Raw genomic sequence first — 27,610 nt, 5'->3', positions numbered from 1 at the left:
GGTCTAGTTTCAAGGAAGCTCCTGAGGCAGGGCTCTTGAGCCCGGAGCCAAAACCAACAACGGCACATGGAAATTATTGAACAGGAGCAGCTGGGCCAACAGGGCTTCTAGGAGCCTCCCTCCAAAGCTGTCCAGCTCTCCAAATTTCCCAGAGGTGTGTCGAGAAGCCACTCCCCACCCATCCCAAGGAAAACCTCATGGTCTCTCTGTTTGCTCTCAAACGAGGATGGCACAAGTTCTTGCCACCAAGGGGGGATTCCTCCAGGGGGCAGTGGGCCATTCTGTAGGCCAAACACTAATTACGCAACACAGACATCTGCCAAGTACTACCTCATCTAGTTTCACAACTACCCAGTGAGGTAAGTACTGTTCTTGTCCTGACTTCACAGATGGGGAAACTGAGGTTTAGAGGAGATAATGAACTCACCCAAGCTCAACAAGGCAGCAAGCAGCAGAGGAATGATTCAGACTCCTGCACTCTGACTCCAAAACCTGCCACTTGGATATTCTAGTTCATGAGAAATGAGCCTTGTGGAGCTGCTTAGCCAAGGATCCTTGAGGTTTCCATGAGGTCCATGAACCTCCCCCCCAACCACAGAACATAAAATGCACAACTTAATGTGTTTGGGTGTGAATGCACTTTTCAGGGTAAAGGTGGGTGTCAAAGTTCTCTTTAGATTATAAAAGGGGTCTGGAACCCAAAAAGAGGTTAACAAATGTGGGCCAATGAGGTGATACCTCAAGCAGTGATTTGCTAAGTTGACTCCAGGACACAGATCTTTTAACTTGAGTCCTCTACTTTTTCACTTCACTTCCTTACATGCTAATGAAACAGCCAAGAGAGAAGCTAAATTTCTCCAGAAATAGACGATGTGCTGGCAGTTTAGCTTTAGGCAACTCAGCACTGAAAATCCCCTTGGCCTGCTTGGAAGAGAGTATCCAAGAGACACATTGTGGGGGAGGAGAATGACAGGTGAACAGACCGGCCCTGCGGATGAAAGGGATTTCCTACCTAGCATTTTTTTACTTCTTTCAGTCGCTGAAAAACAAGTTCCAGCATTGTCCCAAGTCTTGCTTGAGTTCACATAGCGGAAAACACATTACCAGCAGTCTATCAGAAATTCACAGGGGGAAGAAAGTTTCTGTTCCAAACGAATTTGCTACACATGTAAAGACCACTGTCTATCTATTCATAAAAACAATGGTATCCAAGGACTTTCCTGGTAGTCCAGTGGCTAAGACTCCACACTTCTGATGCAGGGGGCCCAGGTTCCATCCTTGGGCTGGGAACTAGATCCCACATGCTGCAGCTAAAAAGATCCTGCATACCACAAATAATGGCCCAGCACAGCCAAATAAAATAAATAAATATTTTTAAAACCAATGGTACCCCTTAACTGGGGCCACTGTCCTCATTTATTGGTCCAAGATAGCAACCAATAACAATGGTGCTGTTGCCCACATTTGACAGCCAATATTATCAAGCATGAGCTCCCCTGGTAGCTCAGCTCGTAAAGAAACCGCCTGCAATGCAGAGACCCTGGTTCAATTCCTGGGTAGGAAAGATCCCCTGGAGAAAGGATAGGTTACCCACTCCAGTATTCTTGGGCTTCCCTGGTGGCTCAGATGGTAAAGAATCTGCCTGCAATGCGGGAGACCTGGGTTCAATCTCTGGTTTGGGAACATTCCCTTGAGGAAGAGATGGCAACCCACTCCAGTATTCTTTGGCTTCACTAGTGGCTCAGACGGTAAAGATTCCACCTGCAGGGCGGAAGACCTGGGTTTGATCCCTGGGTTGAGAAGATTTCCTGGAGGAGGGCATGGCAACTGCAACTCACTCCAGTATTCTTGCCTGGAGAATCCCCAGGAACAGAGGAGCCTGGGGGGCTACAGTCCATGGGGTCACAAAGGTCAGACACGACTGAGCGACTAAGCACAGGACAGCACGTTATCAAGTATGCATTCCATGCTTCACCCACGCTTTCTCATTTAATCCTAACTCCAACCCTATGAGGCATGGGGATTATTATCTCTGACTTACAGACGACAAAATTAAGACTCAGAGAGGTTAAACAGCTGCCCCAAAACACACAGCGAGGAAGTAACAGAACCAGGATTCAAGTCTGTCTGACCCTGAAGATGGGACCTGAGACCAAGATCACTTAAAGCAGATCTGCAACCCAAACTGTTAGTTGTAGGTCTTTGGGGAGATAAGTACAGGAAGAGAGACTAAAGAAGGCTTTAGAGAAGTTCCAGAAGTTTGATAGTTACACACTCAAGCATGTGACGGCAGACTTGTCTCTCTGAATAGAGAAAGCGTACAGACCAGCCCCGACATGTCAGACTTGTGATGGTCGTGCTCATTGGGGCACATATCCGTCCCCAGATGAACGAAATAAGCCACCGGTCCTTCACCTCAGTTTGAGAAATACTGTCCTAAAGCCCTCTACAAACACAGCACCTATGCTGCCCAAAAGAGGACACTCTCCCAGGTGCCTCCTCGCAGAACAGTCTTCTAGCAGGCACTCCTCAGGCTCTTACATGCCCACACATCACCTGGGCATCTTGTTAAAATGCAGGCTGATGTGGGCAGTTCAAGTGGGGCCCAAGACTCTCCATTTCTAACCAGGAGGCATGGGTATTGCTGGTCTGGGGACCTGACATCAAGGAGCAAGGTTCCAATTGTACATCACTCAGGAACAGATAAGGTGGAACTGGGAGCTCCACCGGACAAAGCCTGCCAGAACCCAGCAATGGGCCCAAGAACAGGCACACCCTCTGGGGCAGGCTGTGAGAGGGCGGGACGCCCTGCATGGGGCCAGGCTCCTATCATAGGCAACCTCGGAAACACACCTTCCCCACCCTAGCCTGAGCCTGGGACATCAGGGGCCCTTTTCTCCTGAGTTGCAGAAACAAGGCCTCAAAGGCAGAGAAAAGCAGCTCTGAAGCATTTGCTACCTATAACCAGACCAGAGAAGAGGAGGTATTCTGATTAAACTGTGCTTCCTGGGGCTTCCCTGGTGGCTCGGTGGTAAAGAATCCTCATGCTGATGTAGGAGACACGCATTCAATCCCTGGACCAGGAAGATCCCACATTCCGAGGAGCAACTAAGCCCACGGGCCACAACTACTGAGCCTGTGCTCTGGGGCCTGGAAATGGTAACTCCTGAGCCTGAGTGCGGCTATTACTGAAGCCCGCATGCCGCAGAGCCAGGGCTCCACCACAAGCGAAGCCACCACGGTGAGAAGCCTTTGTACGGCAACCAGAGCAAAGCCCACACAGCAACTAAGACCTAGCTCAGCCCATAAATAAACACATAAACTCACAGATGCTGAAAAAGAACATTTCAGGCTTTTTCAGAGAAGTCTATTTCTCTTTGAGGTGCTCTTCCTGTCTTTAAAAAGAAAAGAAATTATGGATTCCCAATTCAATGGAAGACGACTAGTCAGCAATAAAAGAGAACACACACACACACTTTATACATACAGCAACATGGATGAATTTCAAGAAGATCACGTTAAGCAAAAGAAGCTCACACACACACACGCATACACAGAGACAACTGTGCTTCCTGCCTTGGCTCTGCTCGTCCCACCCTGTGGGTGGATCTTGGACAGTGGGGCCCTGGGAGGATCACCACACATGCACTTTTGGGTCACCTCAGAGGGCAGAAATGGCTCCTCAGTGGCCACTCCAGAGGGAAATGGGAAGTTCCCACTTGCTTCAGGTTCCCTGTCCAATTCCCTGGACTGTCCTCCTTATTACCACTCTGCATCTCCTATCTCAACTTATGGCCCAAGGCATACTTATTAACCGGGCAAATCACAATAAAAGGTTCAGATCTCCCACTCATTAGGGATACACTCTTTCATTCAAAAATGTATTTGGACCAACTGCCACGAGCCTGGCCCACGATGGGCTCACCCTTTTCTAAGAGGTAGGGAATAAATGACCAATGGGGCCATGACGCCATTAACTCAGGCAAAGAGCCTGTTCCTGGAGCCAGAGGAAGGCGAGCTTCTGCGCAGCAGCTTTCCCTCACGCATGGACTCAGGGAAAGGCAGTCCCCAGGGTGGGGCTGGGCCCTTGAGGCTGATGGTACCTGACACCAGCTCCTTCACCTCCCTCACAACAGGGCCTGAGGGTTACTGACACGCACAGCAAACACAGCCAGAGGGGCTTGATGTCTGAAGCAAAAGTGCCTGGACAAGACACAACCCACACTGGGGAGAATCAGGCTGAAAAACCAACTCCGGATCTCAGCGGACTCTCTGAAACCACGAACCGCTTTCTTCTTTGCAAACCCAAACCACATTCTCCTACCTCCAAACCCTGCTGTGTGCTACTTCCCTACAAGATGCTCTCACTCCCGTCAGTGCTTGTGACAGCCAAAAACATCTCCAGACACTGCCAATGTCTTCCAGGGGGACAAAACCATCCCCGTTTGTGAACACTGCACTGGGGGATGGCCTGAAACCCTGGCTGTGTGTAAGAAACACCTGGGGAGCTTCTGACTCACCTGTGCCTGGGCCCACCTCACACACATTCTAATTCTGGTCTAAGATTCTACAAGTAAACAAGAATGTCTATCACTTTATAGGCCCTTTATGTTCCTTTAACGTGCTGGTTGGTTCATCCACTAGACGGAATTTCTCCAGAAGCATGAACTACATTTTTTTTTTCCCCTCTCTTCGGAAATTTCTAGACAATGCTCCATGCAGCACCTATTTCATGCTAATCAGAAGAGTTTGGAAAGTTCTTGAGCCTTCTCCATCCCCACTAGATGAAGTAGCACCATCTCTCCCAGATTCAACTGTATATGACAAGAATAATCTACTAACACAATCTTCCAAGCTTCACGAGTGGGAGGGGACAGAGGCGGGGGTCAATGAGAGTCCGGTCTGACTGACTTTGGTCTCAGTCCCCAACCTCTGAAGGAGCCCCCCCTCCATGCTTTTGCTTGGGTGTGAGGACCCTTTGCTAAATGGCCAGGATGCCCGCCTATGTGTACTCAAGTTTATTGACCCTCTCCACCTTTCTTGGCCAGAATGGAAGGCAGGAGGCCAAGGCACAGCCGCAACAGTAGAAAATCCAGTCTACCTGACAGTGCTGCTTCCCTCGGGCTGATCATGACTTGGAATTAAACTCAGGCCTAGCCTTTTTCTGAGACCCAAAGGCAAGAATCTTTCCCCACACCTTGCTTCAAGGGTTCCCCAGGAGGATCTGGAGAACTGATTGACAGTGGTGTGGCCAGTGTTGACGGGATGCAGTCAAGTTCATGTCCTGCCTTCCAAACTCCCCACACCTGAGGCTACCCCTGCAGGACACCTCTTCAGAGAAAGCCAAAGAGCGATAAGGTGTCAAGGAAGAAGATCTGGCTCTTAACCCCTAGCAGCCCGAAGTGGAAATGCATTCGTCACTCACAAGCTGCTTAGAGAGCAGACATGCCATCCTTCCCAATTTTTATACTTGGGCTTCCCTGGTAGGTCAGTCAGTAGTATCTGCCGGCAATGCAGGAGACAAGGATTCGATCCCTGGGTGGGGAAGATCCCCTGGAGAAGGGAATGGCAAGCCATCCAGTATTCTTGCCTGAGTAATTCCATGGACAGAAGACCCTGGCGGACTACAGTCCAGGGGGGTCACAAAGAGTCCCATACAGCTAAAGGACTAACACTTTCACTTTCAACACTAAAGACTAAACAAAGGGTGGGAAATCCCAGGGGCCACGCTTCCCCTCAAAACAGCAAAGGCTATTCGAGCTCTCAACATCAGATTTCTCACTAAAATTCACTTGCTAATACATAAGGATGTAAATTGCCATGTGGTTAGATCAGATCAGTCGCTCAGTCGTGTCCGACTCTTTGCGACCCCATGAATCACAGCACGCCAGGCCTCCCTGTCCATCACCAACTCCCGGAGTTCACTCAGACTCACATCCATCAAGTCAGTGATGCCATCCAGCCATCTCATCCTCTGTCGTCCCTTTCTCCTCCTGCCCCCAATCCCTCCCAGCATCAGAGTCTTTTCCAATGAGTCAACTCTTCACATGAGGTGGCCAAAGTACTGGAGTTTCAGCTTTAGCATCATTCCTTCCAAAGAAATCCCAGGGCTGGTCTCCTTCAGAATGGACTGGTTGGATCTCCTTGCAGTCCAAGGGACTCTCAAGAGTCTTCTCCAACACCACAGTTCAAAAGCATCAATTCTTCGGCACTCAGGCTTCTTCACAGTCCAACTCTCACATCCATACATGACCACAGGAAAAACCACAGCCTTGACTAGCCAGACCTTTGTTGGCAAAGTAATGTCTCTGCTTTTGAATATGCTATCTAGGTTGGTCATAACTTTCCTTGCAAGGAGTAAGCGTCTTTTAATTTCATGGCTGCGGTCACCATCTGTAGTGATTTTGGAGCCCAGAAAAATAAAGTCTGACACTGTTTCCACTGTTTCCCCATCTATTTCCCATGAAGTGATGGGACCAGATGCCATGATCTTCATTTTCTGAATGTTGAGCTTTAAGCCTACTTTTTCACTCTCCACTTTCACTTTCATCAAGAGGCTTTTGAGTTCCTCTTCACTTTCTGCCATAAGGGTGGTGTCATCTGCATATGTGAGGTTATTGATATTTCTCCCAGCAATCTTGATTCCAGCTTGTGTTTCTTCCAGTCCAGCGTTTCTCATGATGTACTCTGCATATAAGTTAAATAAACAGGGTGACAATATACAGCCTTGACGAACTCCTTTTCCTATTTGGAACCAGTCTGTTGTTCCATGTCCAGTTCTAACTGTTGCTTCCTGACCTGCATACAAATTTCTCAAGAGGCAGATCAGGTGGTCTGGTATTCCCATCTCTTTCAGAATTTCCCACAGTTTATTGTGATCCACACAGTCAAAGGCTTTGGCATAGTCAATAAAGCAGAAATAGATGTTTTTCTGGAACTCTCTTGCTTTTTCCATGATCCAGCGGATGTTGGCAATTTGATCTCTGGTTCCTCTGCCTTTTCTAAAACCAGCTTGAACATCAGGTTCACGGTTCACAAATTGCTGAAGCCTGGCTTGGAGAATTTTGAGAATTACTTTACTAGCGTGTGAGATGAGTGCAATTGTGTGGTAGTTTGAGCATTCTTTGGCATTGCCTTTCTTTGGGATTGGAATGAAAACTGACCTTTTCCAGTCCTGTGGCCACTGCTGAGTTTTCCAAATTTGCTGGCATATTGAGTGCAGCACTTTCACAGCATCGTCTTTCAGGATTTGAAAGAGCTCAACTGGAATTCCATCACCTCCACTAGCTTTGTTCGTAGTGATGCTTTCTAAGGCCCACTTGACTTCACATTCCAGGATGTCTGGCTCTAGGTCAGTGATCACACCATCATGATTATCTGGGTCGTGAAGATCTTTTTTGTACAGTTCTTCTGTGTATTCTTGCCATCTTTTCTTAATATCTTCTGCTTCTGTTAGGTCCATACCATTTTTTTTTTTTTTTTAGGTCCATACCATTTCTGTCCTTTATCGAGCTCATCTTTGCATGAAATATTCCTTTGGTATCTCTGATTTTCTTGGAGAGATCCCTAGTCTTTCCCATTCTGTTGTTTTCCTCTATTTGCATTGATCGCTGAAGAAGGCTTTCTTATCTCTTCTTGCTATTCTTTGGAACGCTGCATTCAGATGCTTATATCTTTCATTTTCTCCTTTGCTTTTCACTTCTCTTCTTTTCACAGCTATTTGTAAGGCCTCCCCAGACAGCCATTTTGCTTTTTTGCATTTCTTTTCCATGGGGATGGTCTTGATCCCTGTCTCCTGTACAATGTCACAAACCTCATTCCATAGTTCATCAGGCACTCTATGTATCAGATCTAGGCCCTTAAATCTATTTCTCACTTCCACTGTATAATCATAAGGGATTTGATTTAGGTCATACCTGAATGGTCTAGTGGTTTTCCCTACTTTCTTCAACTTAAGTCTGAATTTGGCAATAAGGAGTTCATGATCTGAGCCACAGTCAGCTCCTGGTCTTGTTTTTGCTGACTGTATAGAGCTTCTCCATCTTTGGCTGCAAAGAATATAACCAATCTGATTTCGGTGTTGACCATCTGGTGATGTCCATGTATAGAGTCTTCTCTTGTGTTGTTGGAAGAGGGTGTTTGCTATGACCAGTGCATTTTCTTGGCAAAACTCTAGTAGTCTTTGCCCTGCTTCATTCCGTATTCCAAGGCCAAATTTGCCTGTTACTCCAGGTGTTTCTTGACTTCCTACTTTTGCATTCCAGTCCCCTATAATGAAAAGGACATCTTTTTTGGGTGTTAGTTCTAAAAGGTCTTGTAGGTCTTCATAGAACCGTTCAATTTCAGCTTCTTCAGCGTTACTGGTTGGGGCATAGACTTGGATTACTGTGATATTGAATGGTTTGCCTTGGAAACGAACAGAGATCATTCTGTTGTTTTTGAGATTGCATCCAAGTACTGCATTTCGGACTCTTTTGTTGACCATGATGGCCACTCCATTTCTTCTGAGGGATTCCTGCCCGCAGTAGTAGATATAATGGTCATCTGAGTTAAATTCACCCATTCCAGTCCATTTCAGTTCGTTGAGTGCTAGAATGTCGACATTCACTCTTGCCATCTCCTGTTTGACCACTTTCAATTTGCCTTGATTCATGGACCTGACATTCCAGGTTCCTATGCAATATTGCTCTAAACATCGGACCTTGCTTCTATCACCAGTCACATCCACAGCTGGGTATTGTTTTTACTTTGGCTCCATCCCTTCATTCTTTCTGGAGTTATTTCTCCACTGATCTCCAGTAGCATCTACTGGAGTGACTTGGAGAAGGCAATGGCCCCCACTCCAGTACTCTTGCCTGGAAAATCCCATGGACGGAGGACCGTGGTTGGCCGCAGCCCATGGGGTCGCTAGGAGTCGGACATGACTGAGCGACTTCACTTTCACTTTTCACTTTTATGCATTGGAGAAGGAAATGGCAACCCACTCCAGTGTTCTTGCCTGGAGAATCCCAGGGACAGAGGAGCCTGGTGGGCTGCCGTCTATGGGGTCGCACAGAGTCGGACACGACTGAAGCGACTTAGCAGCAGCAGCAGCAGCAATGCGTGACTTAGTATTTTCTCTGATATTCTCTCCTTTGATATTCATTGCCAAAAGGATGAGTGAGTCTTAAAGAGCTGCTTCAGGTGGCACTGGCTAGCTAAAATCTGTCTAGGGCACCAGACTCTTCATTCTAGGAGGCCAGCAAGATAGTGATCCCCGCCCCAAGCTTTCTTACCTCCTCTCAGTTACACACAGAAACACACACACACTGTCGCCTGAACACATCCTCCTGCTGAGGTTTCTCTTCATTCACCAGAAGGAGCTGTGGAAACCCGGGCCTTCAGGAAACGAGCCGGGGAGGGAGGGGGCCGCGGGGCGGCACTTCCTCCGCCGCAGGCCGCCCCTCCGCGCGGCCCCTCCCTGCCCGGGCCTGGAGGGCCCCCAGCCGGGAACAAGGCCGCCTTTGAAAGCCCGCGCGGCCGCGGCTGGCCGGGTTGCCATGGCCACGGCGCTCCGGCGGGGAGGCGGCGCGGCGCCCGGACACCCGGCCCGACCCTCCTCGCTGGGCCCCGCCCGTCCCCTGCGCCCCTCAGCCGCCGGGAGCGCGACGCTCCTCCGGTCAGAAGACGCCGTCCTGAGGGGGCGAAAGTGGCGACGGCCCGCCCTGCCTCCCTCCGGCCCTGCCTCCTCGCCCTGGCTCGGGCCGCGGGCCCCGCTGCGTGGCCCTCACAGTCGCCGCGCCGGGACCCGCGGCCTGGGGCTGCCGTGCGGGCGGCGCAGGGACGCAGCCTGAGGGCGCGCGCCGGCCCTCGTTCCCCCGGCCCCCGCGTCCCGAGGAGCCAGCCGGGCGTCTGAATAATTCAGCCCTCAAACTGTCCTGTGGTCTGGGGGTTTCTTCATTTATTTTTTTGAAGAGGTGAAACTCCCGTTTCACCACGGGAAGCAGTTTAATCTTAAACCTGGCTCTGGTTTGAGACCCAGGATCCCCCAAGACTGCAGGGAAGGGGCCGCTGAACTTCCTGAACCCAGCCGACCGCCAGCCCAGAAGCGGCTCCGAGGGCCGCGGGCGGGGCGGCGCAGTCTCCAGGGAGGAGCTGAATTGTTGGAAAGCCGCGAGCGTCAGCCCGTAGACTGCCTCTAGTGGTGGGTCCCCAGGCCCCTCCAGCGTCCCACCCGCCCCTTAGGCCTCGTGTTCACTCTGCCTCAAGAGTACCGAGCACACAGTTTTGCCTCGGGTCCCTGGCATCCGGCAGCTTTGGCTTCCCTTAACCATACTAGCTGATATTTTACCGAGCTTTCATCTCATGTAACTGGCACAATAACCTCATAAGGTAGGTACTATAATTATCCACCTGTTACAAGTGAGGACACAAACTGGAGGAGGTTAGGAAATGGCCCCAGGTCACACAGCTAGCAAGGGAATGGTAAGGATGCAGACCCAACCGTCTCATTCCAGACTTCGTGCCTTAATCCCCACCTTACATGGACATCTTCAAAGAGTGGAACTAACTCAGCCCAGGGAAAGTGACATGACTTGCTCATAGTCAGCCCACTGGGACCGTGTCAGGCAAGGACTGCTGCTGCTGCTGCTGCTGCTAAGTTGCTTCAGTCGTGTCCGACTCTGTGCGACCCCATGGACTGCAGCCTACCAGGCTTCTCCGTCCATGGGATTCTCCAGGCAAGAACACTAGAGTGGGAGAGCCATAATGGGGACTAACATCATTACCACAATCGCAGTTTCAACTACAGAGGTGAAAATACACGCAGAGTACTCCTTCTTTTACAATGTTATGGTCTAACGGCTTACAAACACAGCTTGACCCAGGCAATGGACCATGCTAGTCCTGTCCACTTCCTTCAGTCTCTGCTCCATGACTTTCCAACAAACAGCTCCTCTGCCTCCAACAAAACTGAAATTCCCTCTCACAGCAATATAATCTCTCCCACCGCTCTTCAGGGCAGTGCACTCTCCAAGACTCCTAACACACCACCCTGCCAGCTCATATTTATGCAGCACTTTATATTAATAGTTCTCAAAGCTCTCTTACAGACATCCAGTCAGCTCAACAACCCTTGAACCAGGTAAGCATCAGCACCTTTTTTGAGGGCTGCCCCCATCCACCATCACAGGGGAAAGGGCCCAAGCCAGGTGGTACTATGTGACCATGTGCTCCTGGCCATCACTGATTGGACCATCAGGAGACAACTGACAGTAAGGGACCAATCAGATTCTTCTCTCAGGAATCTGAATCAAAGGTCTGAAATACAATCCAGTCTGATGTTTCTAGAAGGAAAATGGGTATATCTGGGGGCTGAGGACCCATGACATCTAGCATACATCCACAGAAGCAGTGGCATCCTGCAGTTCCAGGCTAGGGAGGCCAGCGGTATTTCCTGCCCTTGATTCTTACATTCTCCTTGGCTTCAAATAGCTCAAGTTGGTTTCTGTTACTTGCAATCAGTCGAGTCTGAACTAACAGATGGGTTGGATAATTATCCTCCTTTTGCAGATGAAGAAAGAGTCTCACAAAGGTGGAGTGACTAAATGATTATCACAAGATTAAATGTAATAAAGGAGAGGTTAAAATTCCTGCCATGTGACTCCCCTTCGGCCATCTGTTGCCTTCTTCCCTGGATTAAAGAAAGTGGCAGGTATTCCCTGCTTGTTAGTGTTTTTAAAAAAAATATGACTACTGACGATAATTGATGAGGCTGTAGGCACTCTAATAGATTAAAACCAGAGATAAGAAATACAGGCAGCACGCGACTTCTGTGATGGCCCACACTCTGTCTGTGGAGTGTGCTTCTCTCTGAATCTGAATAAATTCCCTTCTTACCTATCAAAAAACAACAACAACAAAAAAACAAAATCCTCTCCTTTGAAACCATGAAGACAACCCTTTACCCTTCTACACTTCCCAGCCTCCTTTACAGTTAGGTTGGAGCCATGTGAGTTCTGACCAATTAAATGTGCATAGAGGTAATAGGTGTCAGTTCCTTGGTAAGGCAGTTAAAAGCCAGGGGCTGGGGAACTGTGATGACCCCATATGTCCAGATGATGACTACAGATGGGAGGAGGAGTGTCTAACCCACGTCAGGCTTCCTATGAGCACAAATGAAACGTAGTTGTGTCAAGCCGCCGCAATGTCAGAGTTTGCTTATTACTGCAGCATAGTGCAGCTACTCTCCCAACTGAAACACATAAAACATTCAACCGGGGCTCTTCAGCACATAACTCTGGTCTGCAGCACGCTTGAATTGTCTAACATTCATTTGTTTAACAAATATTCCTAGAGCCCCAAGACTAGACACTGTAACGGGTACACCCAAGAGCACAGTTCAGTTCAGTTCAGTCGCTCAGTCGTGTCCGACTCTGCGACCCCATGAATCGCAGCACGCCAGGCCTCCCTGTCCATCACCAACTCCCAGAGTTCACCCAGACTTCATGTCCATCGAGTCAGTGATGCCATCCAGCCATTTCATCCTCTGTCATCCCCTTCTCCTGCCCCCAATCCCTCCCAGCATCAGTCTTTTCCAATGAGTCAACTCTTCACAAGAGCACAGTAGTTAAAAAAAAAAAAAAAAGACCCAATTTCTCTCTTCAAGATGGCCCCTATCTGGTGACCAGGCTTTGGCCCATAGACCAGACTTTGGGACTAAAAGGAGCAGTTCTGCAGGCATGACGGCAGGACCTCCCCCTGGGCCACTGGCTAAACTGCGCCCCAAGAAAAGGTAAGCTGCCAGAAGGCAAAAACAGCTTATCCCAGCAACTCCAGGAGGGTGGCAGCCAAGACTGAGTCCACACCAGGTTTTCACACCCTGGGCTCTACCAACTGCCCCCCTGCCAGCCACGTGGACACATACAGGTGCCTCCCTTGCCCTGGGCACAGAACAGAAGGGAGAAGGCATTGGGGAGGAGCCATCAACAGAGCAGGTGGCTGGTAGAAAAACCGGAGCAATAAAAGACACAGCTCATTTGCCCTCACCTTCCTCTGCAGCCTGAGTATCTCCTCTGGAATTACTCCCCTGCTTAATTTATTCTAGCCCCAGAAGTCCCCAACACCTGAGCTTTCTTCCCCCATCCCTTGTAATTGAGGGCCAACCAGAGAAATCACTCTGACTCTCTGTGTCAAAAGCTAGATGAGAAGAGAAGTGAGGCAGGCAGAGCCATCGCATACAGTTATGTGGGCTGTTCACTACACAGAGGGCCCACCCGCAGGGGCAGTTGGGGTGAATCCAGCCTATGCTCAGCTTACTAGGTTGTGAGCCCTGGAGAAAGGGTCCTTTCTTCTAATTCACACAAAGGTATCTGCTGTACGCTGCAGCCCCAGAAGCACCAGAGTGGGGGCTTCTCCACAAGGAGTGAAGAAGTTTGGTAATGGGTCCATGGGAATGTATTGTACTGGCTTCTCTAAGTTTGAGTATATTTGAAACTTTTTATCATAAACTATAAAACAAAGAAAAAAAACACATCCCATACAATAAGTGGCTATTACTTGGACAAGTTACTTAGCCCTCAGCCTCAGTTCCCCCATCTAAAAAGACAATAATCCCTGGCGTATAGGTTTGGTACAGGACTAAATTAAATAACTGAAGTGAAATGCTTGACACGAGTAAATCCTCTTACACATAGGAGCAGCATTAGAACAGTAGGTACTGGGACTTCTGCCTTGCAATGCAGGGGTCGTGGGTTTGATCCCTGGTCCGGGAAGATTCCACATGTCTCGGAGGAACTGAGCCCATGCCCCATAACTAGAGAATCAGTGCACTGCAAGGAAAGACCCCGCAGGCCACAACCAAGACCCAACACAGCCAAATGCCTATTTTCTTTTTTAAAAAGTATCTGCTGCTGATGGCTGGGGAAGGAAGGAAAATGAGGCAAAAGAGGGGCAGTGGGGCCTTGTGGAGAAACACAACCACTCTGCGTAAACTGTGCTATGAGGTCAAAGGAAGTCTGAAAACACAACCATCCTGTCACTATCCCTAAACTGGGTGGCTGGTCTGAGGGAGTCTTCCTGCAATCCCTCCCTCCCAAGTGGACTTCGCCTTCCTCTGGGGACCCCAGACTCAGCTCATGAGCCAAAGGAGAGTCCGCAGAAAGGTCACAGAGAGTAGGTCAGAGAAGGATGTGCCCCCCAGCTTCCTCACAAACTCAGAGACAAAGAGGGTGACTCCAGGACCTGGAAGCTTCCTTTCCTAGTTCTAGAAGAAAACAAGAGGTCCCCCAAAATGTACCAGGGGAACCAGGTACTAACACAGGGAGGACCTCGCCCCACCCCCTTCAAGGGGTGGAGTCAGAGTAGCCATTCACATCCCTAAAGATCAAAAATTCTTTTTGCGTTGTCCAGTTGTATGGGATGAATTTTTATGTTAGTATCCTCAAAATTATCACTGCTATGTATGAGTTTCACAAGTGGTTTGCCATCTAAAAATGTGTGAGTGTACACTCAGTCACGTCTAACTCTTTGCGACCTCATGGACCATAGCCCCCCAGGCTCCTCTGTCCATGGAATTCCCCAGGCAAGAATACTGGAGTGGGTAGCCATCTCCTCCTCCGGGGATCTTCCCGACCCAGGGATCAAACCCAGGTCTCCCACACTGGCAGGTGGATTCTTTATTATTCAGCCACCTGGGAAGCCCCATTGAAAACTGATGCACACCCAACCCCCAATCCATTTCTCTCATAAGGCCTATTCCTTCCCCAGAGCCTCTCAGGGCTGGAGAGGGCTGGAAGTGGCAGTGCCACAAAGCCAGCAGCCCTTCCCAAAACCCCCGGGGGCCCCCACCCTTGGCTCGAGCCACCAAGACCTTTGTGTCGGCCCAGCTCTGCCCTGGGAGACCCACACAGAAGGCCACTGGTTTCCGTCAAATACCATCACACCCACTCGCACCCGCTCTCTTTTCCAAGATGAAAGCTAATAGGATGATCCATTCTCTTATTAAGACAACTCATGAGAAGAAAGTCACCAAGTTCTCAATTCTGTCTCCTTTGAGCACAAGCCACTCCATGGGTCACCACCATAGAGGTTCACAGAAATACAAAAACAAAGAACTTCCACTAACAAGCCCCTCCTTCACCTTGCCTTTCATGTCTCAAGAATTTGCTATCCGTATCTATGGCAGTTTTCTCAGTGTCTGAAGCTGTCACGGCTGAGGGCTGGAATGGAAAGACAGGCTTCCAAATAAAATGTGATAGGAGAGCAAAGAGACATGGGGCCCTTAAATCCACAGTGCAGCCCCTCACACCAGAGAGCAAAAAGCCACCGAGAAAATGTCCTTCTGTCTCTGCCGGTGCTCTTCGGCTCTGTCCCAAACTTAGAAACAGCTGTTTCCCTATAACTCCAAAAAAAGCTCTCATATGCTCCATCTCCTCATTCTTTCCAACACTGTGATCTGTACACTTAATCTACCTCCAGGCTCAGCTTATCCCTCCTTCGGCTCATCAAACCACAAGAGGAACAGTGGAAAAGTAAGAAGTACTACACGACAACAAAGCCATCTTAGAAACACCGTCTACAGAATCAGCAGCCTGGCTTTCAGGGTTTAGACCCCAGTTCCTCAATTACCTGACTGTGTGCCCTTGGGCACGTTGACTAACCCTCTGAGTCTCCATCCCCTCATCTGGAAAGTGGTAAATACTGCTGTACACATATGGGCTGAGTAAATAAATGTATCCTCTTAAAATGCAGAGAGAGGTGACTGGCATGCGATAAGTAGGTAACCAAAGTGTAATTATTGTTAGACTATCACAGCCAACTAATCGGAGAAGGCAATGGCACCCCACTCCAGTACTCTTGCCTGGAAAATCCCATGGATGGAGGAGCCTGGGAGGCTGCAGTCCATGGGGTCGCTGAGGGTCGGACACGACTGAGCGACTTCACTTTCACTTTTCACTTTCATGCATTGGAGAAGGAAATGGCAACCCACTCCAGTGTTCTTGCCTGGAGAATCCCAGGGACAGCAGAGCCTGGTGGGCTGCCGTCTATGGGGTTGCACAGAGTTGGACACGACTGAAGCGACTTAGCAGCAGCAGCCAACCAATGCAATGCATGTGTGCATGCTAAGTTGCTTCAGTCGTTCCAACTCTATGCGACCCTATGGACTGTAGCCCACCAGGCTCCTCTGTTCATGGGGATTCGCCAGGCAAGAATACTGGAGTGGGTTGCCATGCCCTTCTCCAGGGGATCTTCCCAACCCAGGGATGGAACCTGTGTCTCTTACATCTCCTGTATTGGCAAGCGGGTTCTTTACCACAAGCGCCACCTGGGAAGCCCCATCTAGTGCAATCTAGTGCAATAGGGACTATTATTACCAGCTCTGGTTAACAGATGTGTTCAAAACCCATTTGTTGTTGTGGGTACAATAACAGATTAAACTCAAGAAAAGTACAAACTAAGAAATTAAGTGATCTGCTCAGAATGACAGTCCATACACAGCAGAGCTCAGACTGGATCTCTCATCTTGGACTCTGAATCACATACTCACAAATTTCACACTCTAACAAGCTCTCTCCCTCAGGCACGGAAATTTAAGAAGTCCCGTGGATCAGCATCAAAAACAGATTTCAATTCTGTAAGCCCCAGAGAGTGGCAATATCTCAAGGGAATGTTGCAGGATTTGCCAAACAAAATTAATTTCCATTTGTTTTCATATTCCAAGAAAATATACCAAAGCAGCCTTATGCCACCGCATCAAAAGTGTCAAAAGACCCCTCAAGGCCAAGGATGACACCTTCCTCAACAATATTTCAGCCTCCCTTGGGAGGCTCCCAGGCTGTCATCAATTTGCAAAAAAGGTCAGTGCAAATCATTTGGGAAGGCATTTGTGCTGGCCTGGCCTAAGACATGTGGACTTCTGCCAAGCCCACAGTTTTTACAAACATGCACTGTCTTCACCCTTGATAAACAGCAGCCAGGCTACAGAAATATTTCCATTACACCCAAAAGCCTGCTTGCCATCACAACTCATTGAAATGGATGTTTCCAATTTGAGGAGAGTTCAACAAAAACATTGAAGAACACCCCAACCTTCCAGCAGAGGTAACCATTCTGGGATTTAGGAAACCTCTAAACACTATAAAGGGTGTTTGTGGACACAGATTATTTGTTAAACACATGCCCTCATGCCCACAGTCTAACTATATCTAATACATGGATTGAGCCCATTTCTTCCAGCTCTTTTATGAATGTTTATGCATTAGATTTCTACACAAGTACTTTCACCAATGCTCTTTGTGTGTTTCAAGACTGTGATGAAATCATTGCATGGCTATGCTGGAGAAAACTAGTATTATAAAGAGTTTAGCACTCTAGCCCTGGCTCTAACAGCAACTAGCCACTGATGATGATATGATTTCATGAAATAAGGATAATAACAAATGTTAGTAGTAGCTAACATTTATTGAGAACTTAACGATTTGCCAAGCACTGTGCTAAGGCTTAACGAGTATTTGATCCTCACTAGCAACAATTAGCCGGAGAAGGCAATGGCACCCCACTCCAGTACTCTTGCCTGTAAAGTCCCATGGATGGAGGAGCCTGGTGGGCTGCAGTCATGGGGTCGCTAAGAGTCAGACACGACTGAGAGACTTCACTTTCACTTTCCACTTTCATGCACTGGAGAAGGAAATGGCAACCCACTCCAGTGTTCTTGCCTGGAGAATCCCAGGGACGGGGGAGCCTGGTGGCTGCTGTCTATGGGGTCGCACAGAGTCCGACACAACTGAAGTGACTTAGCAGCAGCAGCAACAATTAGCAGAGAAGGCAATGGCACCTCACTCCAGTACTCTTGCCTGGAAAATCCCATGGATGGAGGAGCCTGGTAGGCTGCAGTCCATGGGGTCGCTAAGAGTCGGACAGGACTGAATGACTTCACTTTCATGCACTGGAGAAGGAAATGGCAACCCACTCCAGTGTTCTTGCCTAGAGAATCCCAGGGATGGGGGAGCCTGGTGGGCTGCCGTCTATGGGGTCGAACGGGGTCGCACAGAGTCGGACACGACTGAAGTGACTTAGCAGCAGCAGCAACAATTAGGGGATATTATCACTCCCATCGTATGGTTCAGGAAACTAAGACTCAGAAATTGAGTTAACTTGCCCCAAGAACACAGCAGCAACTAGCAAAGGTGGATTCAAACACAGGCAGTCTGACTCAGAGTTTTTAACTACATACTATAGTTCTTTTTCAAGGTGCTTAATGGCCCAGGACCACAAATTCCTCTAGGAGCATTCTGGATGATCTTCAAAATCCTTCCTGGCTTTAAAATTCAATGCTTCTCTCTTTTAGCAATAAAATGAATTTATGACTTGGAGGAATAAAATGCAATGGTGCTGTAACACTGCTCGGGTGGGATGAAACATCTGTGTCTGCCGCACCCAGAGCCAGTCAGGGGAGGGAAGGCACTGATTTTCTGAGATAATGATGCCCTGTGAAACCGCCAGACTGGCCGCAAACAGTCTCAACGAGAAACGACAGCTTGAAGGCAGCATCTTAAAGGATGCACCAACTCGCAAAAGTCTGCAGGTTCTCAACTATCAGCTCTCAAACCTTCATTTGTCTTTATTTTTTTAAAAAGGGAAACTCAAATGCAAGAGGACACAAGTTGTAAGGATACGGGTATAAGATGGGGGGCAGGGGTGGTTTGTGGGACACTGACGCCTGGCTTTCCTCCGAGCTCGGCACCTGCTCATGCAAAACCCACTCCATCCAGGTAGTCTGTGTTTTACAGCTTCCCTACGACCTCGCAGCCCTGGCTCAGAAGTCCTGTAACTGTGCAGGCTTTTGCCCTACACACACCTGCTGATACAGTCATAGGCTGCTGCCCGGTCCATAGACACAGAGATGCTCAATGGCTGCCTCCCCTGACTGTATCTCTGATTCATCTTCCTCCTCTCCCTGCTCAGCGCAGGAGTTCCCTGCCCGCCCACCTTGCCACTCGTGGCAGCCAATGGCGAGGCTCTCCCAGCAGCCTCCTCCTCCTCTCGCTCGCTCTAGCTCAGGCTCTCTCTCTCTCAGCTCCTGGTACAGCCTGAAACCGAAACTAATCTCAGACCTGAACAAAGTGAAATCATTTCCTAAGCCTGATCACCCTACATGACCGCAGAGGATCTTCTCATCAGAGCTCCAGATTCACAGCGCTGGTTGCGGGGGTGGGACGGGGGGGGGGGGGGGGGGGTGGTGAGGGGGTAGGGGATGGTGGGGGGGAGGGATAAAGAGTTGTGCAGGTGCCTTCTAGAACTCAATGCTTCCTTAATGAATAGGTAAGAAGAAGCAAGAGACCCGCCATAGGGTTTTCTGCTGCTGCTTTTCTTTAATTTGCACAAGTCCATTGAAATTCACCCCAGGAAGTAAACTTCACCACTCAGTATTCTAAATTCATTGTCCAGCACTGGGTCCTGTTTGGCTCCTCCTTAATCAGATTCTCTTCTGAGAGCAAGCCTTGTTCATTTGGTGATCTCTGTAGCCATCTTGCTGAATGCAGCCTAGATAACTAGACCACATGCTTTTCCTAAATTTGAAAAATGCAGCCTTTTTACTTTCAGGCTGGGAACAACAAACTACAACAAACAAAAAAAGGCAAGTCATCATCAATGAACATAATGTCCGCCCTTGATACGGTTTCAAAAGAATTATACACATTGAGAAAAATCCCGAACTGTTTTGTTCATCATGCTTGCCCCCAGCACACCTTCGGGTGCCTCTCTCTGTCGCTGGGGGCATGGTGTAATGACTCAGTTGCTGGCTTAAGCAACACAGAATTGAAAAGGTAAACGCACTAGCCAAGAAGTGTTTGGTAAAAGAGGAATAACTTTCGGATTGTCTGCTATTTACTCTTCATTCAACCAAGTTTACTGAAGGCCCTAGAGGTATGCCCAAGCCTCTTCTAGGTGCTGGGCCAGGAGGGTGAACAGTCACTTAGTCATGTCCGACTCTGCGAGTCCACAGTCTGTAGCTCACCAGGCTCCTCTGTCCATGGAATTCTCCAGGCAGGAATGCTGGAGTGAATAAGATGACCACCAGCTCCCACTGGGCCATTTTCAGAACATTTTTTGAGTAGGAGCTGAAGCTTTTCTCTAGAGCCAACAGCCAGTCAACTGCTTGCGGGTTCCTGCAGCCCTCTTCACAAGGCATGGACTCCATCCGGTAGGGCTGCAGGGTGCCCCCAGAGTGCACCCCCTCTGACAGGGATCAACGCAGGGCAGCACCCAGCTATGGGCAGATGTGGTTTGTGTCTTGGCACATTAATGAATGACCCACTTAAGGAGACAGACATTCTTCAGTCACTTTAATAGGAAAATGAGGGGTTAGGCCAGATCTGAGCGACATTCTAGCTCAAAAATTCCAGCTCGTTTTCCCCTCCCTGTGCTGAGCTGACACAGATCTCAAGGGGCCTCTACTTCATCTTCCTGTCTCCAGATGAAACCTCTTAAACCACAAAGACAAATGGAACTTGCTCCCATTTCTAAAGACCTTCGGGGATGGCCATTCCCCTCTGCTCCTGTGAGTCACTTGTCCTCACATCCTATCTGGAATGTTGTCCTCAGATCTTACTTAAGTCCTTCCTCTGCAGTTTACATTCATTCGCCGCTGGTCCTGCTTCTAAGTATGGAGAGACAAGAGTGAATCACTGTGTTCTGAGCGATAACGCTGACAAGATTTTTATTTTTTCTTCAGCATGTTCACTCAGGCAATAGAGGAGGTGACTATTAAAAACCACAAAGGTACCAAGGGAGCCAACTAAGGCAAGGGTGCTGCAGGATCCATCCAGAAAATTCGATTCTACTGAAGAGTTCACAGAGTGGGAGAGCGATATATACTCTGACCAGATCAAAAGGCTGGGGGCAACAGCCCCTTTAACCTTCACTCAGCTCAAGTGCCCCCTCCCGCAGGAAGCCCTCCCTGTCCAGCTCCTCCTCTGGCTGCCAAAGCATCTGTCTCTTCAGCACTCATTTCAGTGCAGCGTTTGCCATGGCAACTGAAGTTCTAGGCTGACATATTTGTTCCCCCCACCTAGACTACAGGCATCTCTAAGGCAGGGTCATGTCTTAGGGACCTTTGTACCCAGGCTCAGGTTCCAGGAGGGTGTCTGGCACTCAGCCAGTGGTTCTCAGTAAACGGTGCTAGGCTGAACCCTCAGCACATCCCAACGATGCTTGAATGTTGCACTGTCAGCCCTTCACTCGGAGCACGTCACCCCTCCAATCCCACCACCCCACCATCCCCACCTCTCAGCCCTCAGCTCAGTAGGGGTCTCTCTCAGACTTTCTGTAAAGATGTAAGCTCTGTAACCAAGCCTCTTGGGTTCAAATCCTGGCTCTGCCACTCTCCAACCATGCAATCTTGGACGTGGTATTTAACCTCCTTATGTCTCCGTTTCTTCACTGAAATATAGATTTAACCTTTCATAGGATCTTGTGAGGATTAAATGAACTGATACATGAGAAGCACTTGGGAAAGGGTCTGACCCATAGTGAGTGTTCAGTGAGGCTGGAATTATTGTGTCCCAAGCCTACAGCTTCATAGAAACCCCGACCTGCTTCTACTCTGGACTGTCACTGAGCCTACCCACCCCCACACTAGACCCCCTTCCTCCAGAATCAATGTTAACAGTAATCTAAAAAGTCAGCCAACCCTCTCTGCTGATTATGATCCTCCCCGCCGCACCACCCCACCTTCACCAGTTTAGAAGGGAAATTTTCCGAAGAAAAGGGAGGAGAGTTAGTTCCACAGCAGGGTTACAAATGCTGAGTCATTCTGCCCCCAATGATACTTCTCTGTCATCACCCTTGACACTTCAGGCTCATCTCCCCATTGTGTGTTCCCCTCTGCTCAGAACTTAAGCCTCACCCCACTCCATCCCACATCTCCAAAAGCCAGCCTCAGCCTCTACAGTTTTTACCAAAGATCTTCCTTAATAATAAGATGCCTTGGAACGTTAGCACCCAAGTGCAGAAATAAGAAGAATGATAATAATAGTTTCCACTCTAAAAGAAGACTTGCTCTTTGTCTGGCATATTATCTCCTTTCATTTTTTTCTAAAGCTGAGAAACTGAAGCACCTACAATCATAGAGTAAGATGGAGAGCTCGGAGTGCAACGGGGAAAATGTATGTAACTTTAGATCCTACACGGTAAACCACAAAGCCATTCTAGAAATGGACACGAAGTGGCCAGATTGTCTCCTGGGGGTGGAAGTTAGAGAGATTTGGAGCCTTTTTATCCCACCAGTCATTCCTCAGTGCATTTCACAATTTAAGAAAAGGGAGTTTTTGTGGACAGGCATTGTTACTGTATCTGTCATTTATGACCTGTTTTAAAGATAAGAGCAATAGGGGGATTATTCAGAATCTATTACACTGTTCAGACACATCAGAGGCCCACTGGGAGGCTGAAAGCAGAGGCCATCAGAGAACTGAGTGAGCCAGCACAATCAGCATCCTCGCCAACCTATGGCGGCCGCGGTGGCGGTAGGCAGACAAGTCCTGGAGCCTCTCGTCACCACCACAGGACCCTTACAGCCCACCCCTACAGAATAACTGTCAAGCCCCAAGTTAGGGACGGCCCGCTGGACCAGAGCACCCCCAGGTCCTTTACAGTTCTCACTTCCTGAAAGTGTAAAAGCCAAAAAAAAAAAAAAAAAAAAAACAGAGGCTTCACCTCCTTCCAGGGCACCTTGCATAGTCAAAGCAGATTCTTGCTCCCAAGGCTCTAGAACACTCCGGCCTATCCTGCTCATTGCCAGGATCAGGGGAAATCTATCAAGGCAAAGTACAGATAGGAAACCCTGAAGGAAGAAACAAGTCTAAGTGCTACTATCTGCTCAACACTGTGTCTGTTAGTCAAAGAAAAGTCTCCATGAACTACCATTGTCTGGGTCCACTGGGACCTAAGAGGGCTTCTCAATACCAAGCAAAGAAGCCACAGATGGCAGACCCTGCTAAAGGCTCTTCCAGACCCCCAACAAGGGTGATGCCACCAAGCCTTGGGCAGCAGCCCAGGGCCCAGTGAGCTTTGGTTAAGAAAGAAAAGGCAGGCCTGGTCTCCTCGTGGACACACTGGGGATGGTGACAGCCATTCCTTTTGGCTTGCCCCCTCTTCCCTCGTCCATAAGGATCTAAGGAACCCGACATGAGTTTGAGCAAACTCTGGGAGATAGCGAAGGACAGGGAAGCCTGGCGTACTGCAGTCCATGGGGTCTCAGAGTTGGACCTGACTTAGCGACTGAACAACAAGGAACCTATAATACCTTGATCCTGGCTTTGAACAACTCTGCACAAAGGCCTCCTCAAAAGGAGGAGTGTCCTGGGACTTCCCTGGCGGTCTTGTGGTTAAGACACCATGGAGCGTGGGGTGGATCCCTAGGGATATAGGATCCCACGTGCTGAGTGGCTCAACCAAAAAGTGAAAGAAAAAAAAAAGAGAAGCATCTTTCACACTTACACTCTCCACTGAAGCATGTTCCACCACCTCAACCCCGCTGCCCCAAGAATGAGCTGGGACTCTTACAGCGCCTGACTCCTATTTTGTTGTGACAGCATCCCTCACCCTAACCCCTTTGTGCTGTGCTTAGTCGCTCAGTCGTGTCTGACTCTTTGTGATCCCATGGACTGTAGCCTACCAGGCTTCTCCATCCAAGGGATTCTCCAGGCAAGTGGGTTGCCATTTCCTGGAGTGGGTTGCCATTTCCTTCTCCAGGGGAGCTTCCCAACCCAGGGATCAAACCCAGATCTCCTGCATTGCAGGCAGACTCTTTACCATCTGAGCCACCAGGGAGGTCAAAGTGAAAATCGCTCAGTTGTGTCCGACCCTTTGCAACCCCATGGACTGTATAGTCCATGGAATTCTCCAGGCCAGAATCCCGGAGGGGGTTACTGATCCCTTCTCCAGGGGATCTTCCCAACCCAGGGATCGAACACAGGTCTCCCATATTGCAGGCAGATTCTTTACCAGTTGAGCCACCAGGGAAGCCCCTAATCCCTATATTTACCTCTAATTCAACAGCTCTGTGGCGTTGGCCTAGTTAGTGCCCAGGAGTGCCCTTCTCACAACAAAGGCAACAAAATCAGCCCCTGGAGAACGGCCACCCCATTGGCCCCCATTCTCTGGCTCGCTGTCAGGAGCTGGGATCCAGTTCAGAGTTTCCAGGTCTCCATGGCCACAAGCCCAAAGTTGCATCGGAAGGTCATGAGAAAAGCCCTCTTGAGAGATCTGCTCTTCACACCCTGGAACTATTCACTGACTCAACACAAAAGAGGAAACTGTTCCAAACCACCTAGGCTGAACCACAGATTCGAGATCTTAACAGGGGTCCCAATTCCAAGGGGCACAGTGACCCTCTGATACTGCATACAAAATGTGTCCCTGCCCACCTGCCTGTGCCAGAGGGAGGAAGAGGGGAGTTAGAGCTTTCACCAGATCCTCAAAGGGGCCCATGATCCCTACCTCTGGCCCCAATCCACGCCCCCCCCACCCCATATTATCATCCCTGGGTCATGCTAGTTGCTCAAGGTCTTTCTCCTATCTAAGGATGTGTCCAGGCCTGAGGCCCCACTCCTGGTCCCTTGCCTCCTGCCCCTTCTAGCTGCAGTAGGTGGACTGGGGAAGGAGTGGGGGTGAGTTCAAAGTCAACTCTCCACACACACCATCCAGCTTCCCGGTGACCTGAGCCAGGTTTCTCTCTCCATCCCAGAGATGCCATCCTCCATGCAAACAGAGGTCCCAAAGACCTCATCGGCCAACAGCAGAGAGGGCCCCATTTCACACTTGATTCCTTGCCGCCAAATCTCATGGTGAGATGACTCCCTCTCTGAGAACTCCTGGCGTCCCTCACCTCCTTCAGGCACACCTGGCCAGCCCCACCCAGGCTGGCAAGACGAGCATGCGTGGCAAGGAAAAGGAACGAGAAGCTCAGGCACCTCCCTGAGTCCTTTCTCCTGGACCGGGTAGCTCAGGGTTCTCAGGACGCCCAGCCAACAGGAGGGCTTACTCCCGGTGCTCAGCAAGCTCCTGCCTGAGCGGTAGGAGGGGAGGGAGGTGGTCCTGTCTCCTAGGTCACCCCTAGGACAGCTGAAAAATTCCCAGTCGTTCCCCCTCACCCTCCACTCTCACCGAAAGGAAGAAAATCTAAAAGCTTCCTCCGCTGACATCAGATTCCTCTCCAGGAATTTCCTTTCAGTGTAAATTTCTTGGAACGAAAACTTCTTTCAAAGGGAAAAGAAACGGACAAGCCCGTGCTAGGTGTAAAACGAACAATGCAAGCCGCAAACGGAGAGGAAAGGATGAATTAGCGCCAACACCACCCCCCTGGAGCTTAGAGCCCGGGGCACCGGGAGCCGGAGGGGCGGGGGCCGAGGGGCGGGGACGGCGCCCGGTGAACTTTCCCTGGCCGAGCCGCGGGAGATGCAGCTCCCGGGGGACCGGGTGGGACCAGAGAAAGCGAAGCCGACCTCGGCAGGGGCAGGAAGCGCACGTCCCCTTTTCCTAAAAAGAGCTCAGGCCCCGGCAGGCGCCCCCCGCCACCCCCCCCCCCAGCCCTCTGCCAGCCGTCGCCAAGCAGCCGGCTCCCCCCGGCCCGGGCCAAGCGGGGAGGGGCGCCCACACAAAAGGGGCAGCGACCGGGGAAGGGGCTCCGGGCGGCGCCGGCTCGCCGAGGCCTGGCCCACCTTGCCCGCGCCGCCTGCCCGCCCGCCGGCGACCACCCGCCTCCTCGCGCGCTCCCCTCCCGGCCCCCCGGGTCCCCGCGCGCCCCGCGCGCCCGCGGCCCGGGAGACGGCAGCGGCGGCCCAGGAAGGACGCGCAGCCGGACCCGCCGCGCGAGGCTGGGGCGGCGCGGGCTCCCGGCGGCCGCCCCGGGAATCAAACTCGCGCCCGCCCGACCCTCGCGGCGGCGCCTCGGCGAGCGGGCCTGGAAGGTGGGGCCGAGGCGCGCGCGGGCCGGGCGGCGCCGGCGGGAGTGAAGGAGGTCTTACCGAGCAGCCGCGCGCGTCCGCTCCCCGCGGGCCGGAGGGGCCGGAGGGGCCGGGGGCTGGGGGCGGGGCGCGGCCCCGCGGCGGCGGCGGCGGGCCCGGCGCGGCGGCGCGGCCGGGGCGCGGGAGGCGGGGAAAGCGAGGCGCGGCCGGCTTCCTAGCGGCGGGCGGCGCGAAATGCAGCTGTCCCTGCGCGGCCGCCGCGAGGCCACAAGTGGGGCCGCGCGGGGAGGAGCGGGCCTGCGGGCGGGGCGCGGGCCGGGCCGCGGTCCCCAGACCCTCTCCGCGGCCGGCCCCTCGGAGAGGCGAGGGAAGCGGGGTCGGGGGCCGCCAGCGACGCCAATCGCAGAGGCTGAGGGTGGGGGGTTGGAGGGTGGGGGCCGGGCAAAGACGAGGCGGATCCCCGGGGGACCGACCCCCGCGGCAGCCACGGGGACTCCCGGCTGGAGGGCCGGAGGACGCGATCGGGGAGCGTCGGTACCCCAGGCCGCGCGGGGCGTCTTGCGCCTCCCTGCTCCAGGAGCGGCACCAGGAGGGCGCACCCGGGAGAAGGTGGGGCGGGAGACCCGAGACCTCAGCTGGGGGTGGGGGGACCTAAAAGCAGGGCTGCCCAGAGGGTGTGGCCGCGCCTCTGGGGCCTGGGACAGCTGAAGTGGAGAGGAGGGGGCCCCCGGAGTATTAGGGTTCAGGAGAGGAAACAAAAGGTTGAGATCAGAGGAGATCAAGAAATCAAAGTTATTACCCATTCACACCATTGGATACCACTAGCCATCTCCCCACCTCCTCCCCAGCATACCAGGTCACCTCAGGGGTGTCTGAACTTTGAAAAGATCTCCCAGGGAAGAACTTGTTTCATAAACGGGAAATCAGCTTTGGCTCTTATTTTTCCACGTGTTTTAGTTTCACATCCTAATTGGGGGATGGGAGTAGGGCTGGTCAGGTGCCAAGCATCCTGCTGCAAAGAGGCGCTACCTAAGGAAGGGACCTGAAACCCATGAAGGGCAGTTCCAGTTCTGCCCCCGGGGCAGCTTGCCAAGGACCCACAACCTCCTCCTGGACAACCTGCCTTAGAGACCCACTTGCAGATCTTAGAGAACAGCACCCCCACTCCCACCAACCAGGGCTTGCACTCCCCCAGCCTGCTGAGACAGGGCTAGAAGACTCTGTGCTAGCCACAGAGACATCCGAAGGTAAAAACCACAAACCAGAGTGCACCAGACACCCATGTGTCTCCATCATTTGCTTGTCGAGGGTGTTTCTTCAGCAGGTTGGGAACCTGGGAGGGGGAGCAACCTCAGAACCGCACCTTCTGGGGAGGTCTGGTGTTGACTAGCCTGTCGAGTTGAGCTCCAGGGCCAGGTTCCCAGACTCCTCCGAGGACCTCCTCTCTCCCACCCACCTCTCCCCAGGCCCCTTCACGCCGTGGTATACTCGGTTTGGGGGGCCCTTCAAACTCCTAGAGGTGGCCCCTAGACCCCAGGTTAAAGATCCTTAATCTAGATGGCCTGACCCATGCCTCCGTGATGACTCCTGTCTCCTTTCCCAAATGCTCTCCACTAGATTATGTTACACTTGCCCGGAGTGCAGCTCATCTGCCACTTTTCTGC

At 50.9% G+C, this 27,610-nt stretch overlaps 1 protein-coding gene across 3 annotated transcripts in view; it reads right to left on the bottom strand.

Annotated features, from left to right (window-relative positions):
• The window catches only part of CUEDC1 (CUE domain containing 1), an 88,474-nt gene extending 62,353 nt beyond the window's left edge, over nucleotides 1–26,121 (bottom strand). The window contains exon 1 of one of the 3 annotated variants that reach the window (XM_055577544.1): nucleotides 26,007–26,121. The gene's annotated coding sequence lies outside the window, so the exon portion shown is untranslated. The remainder of the gene's footprint in view (nucleotides 1–26,006) is intronic. The other 2 variants (XM_055577543.1, XM_055577545.1) reach the window with 2 other exon arrangements.
• Between the last annotated feature and the right edge of the window lie 1,489 nt (nucleotides 26,122–27,610).

The sequence above is a fragment of the Bubalus kerabau genome, chromosome 4 (assembly GCF_029407905.1).
Source record: "Bubalus kerabau isolate K-KA32 ecotype Philippines breed swamp buffalo chromosome 4, PCC_UOA_SB_1v2, whole genome shotgun sequence".
Classification (NCBI taxonomy): domain Eukaryota; kingdom Metazoa; phylum Chordata; class Mammalia; order Artiodactyla; family Bovidae; genus Bubalus; species Bubalus kerabau.
This window is presented reverse-complemented; position numbering and strand designations above follow the sequence as displayed.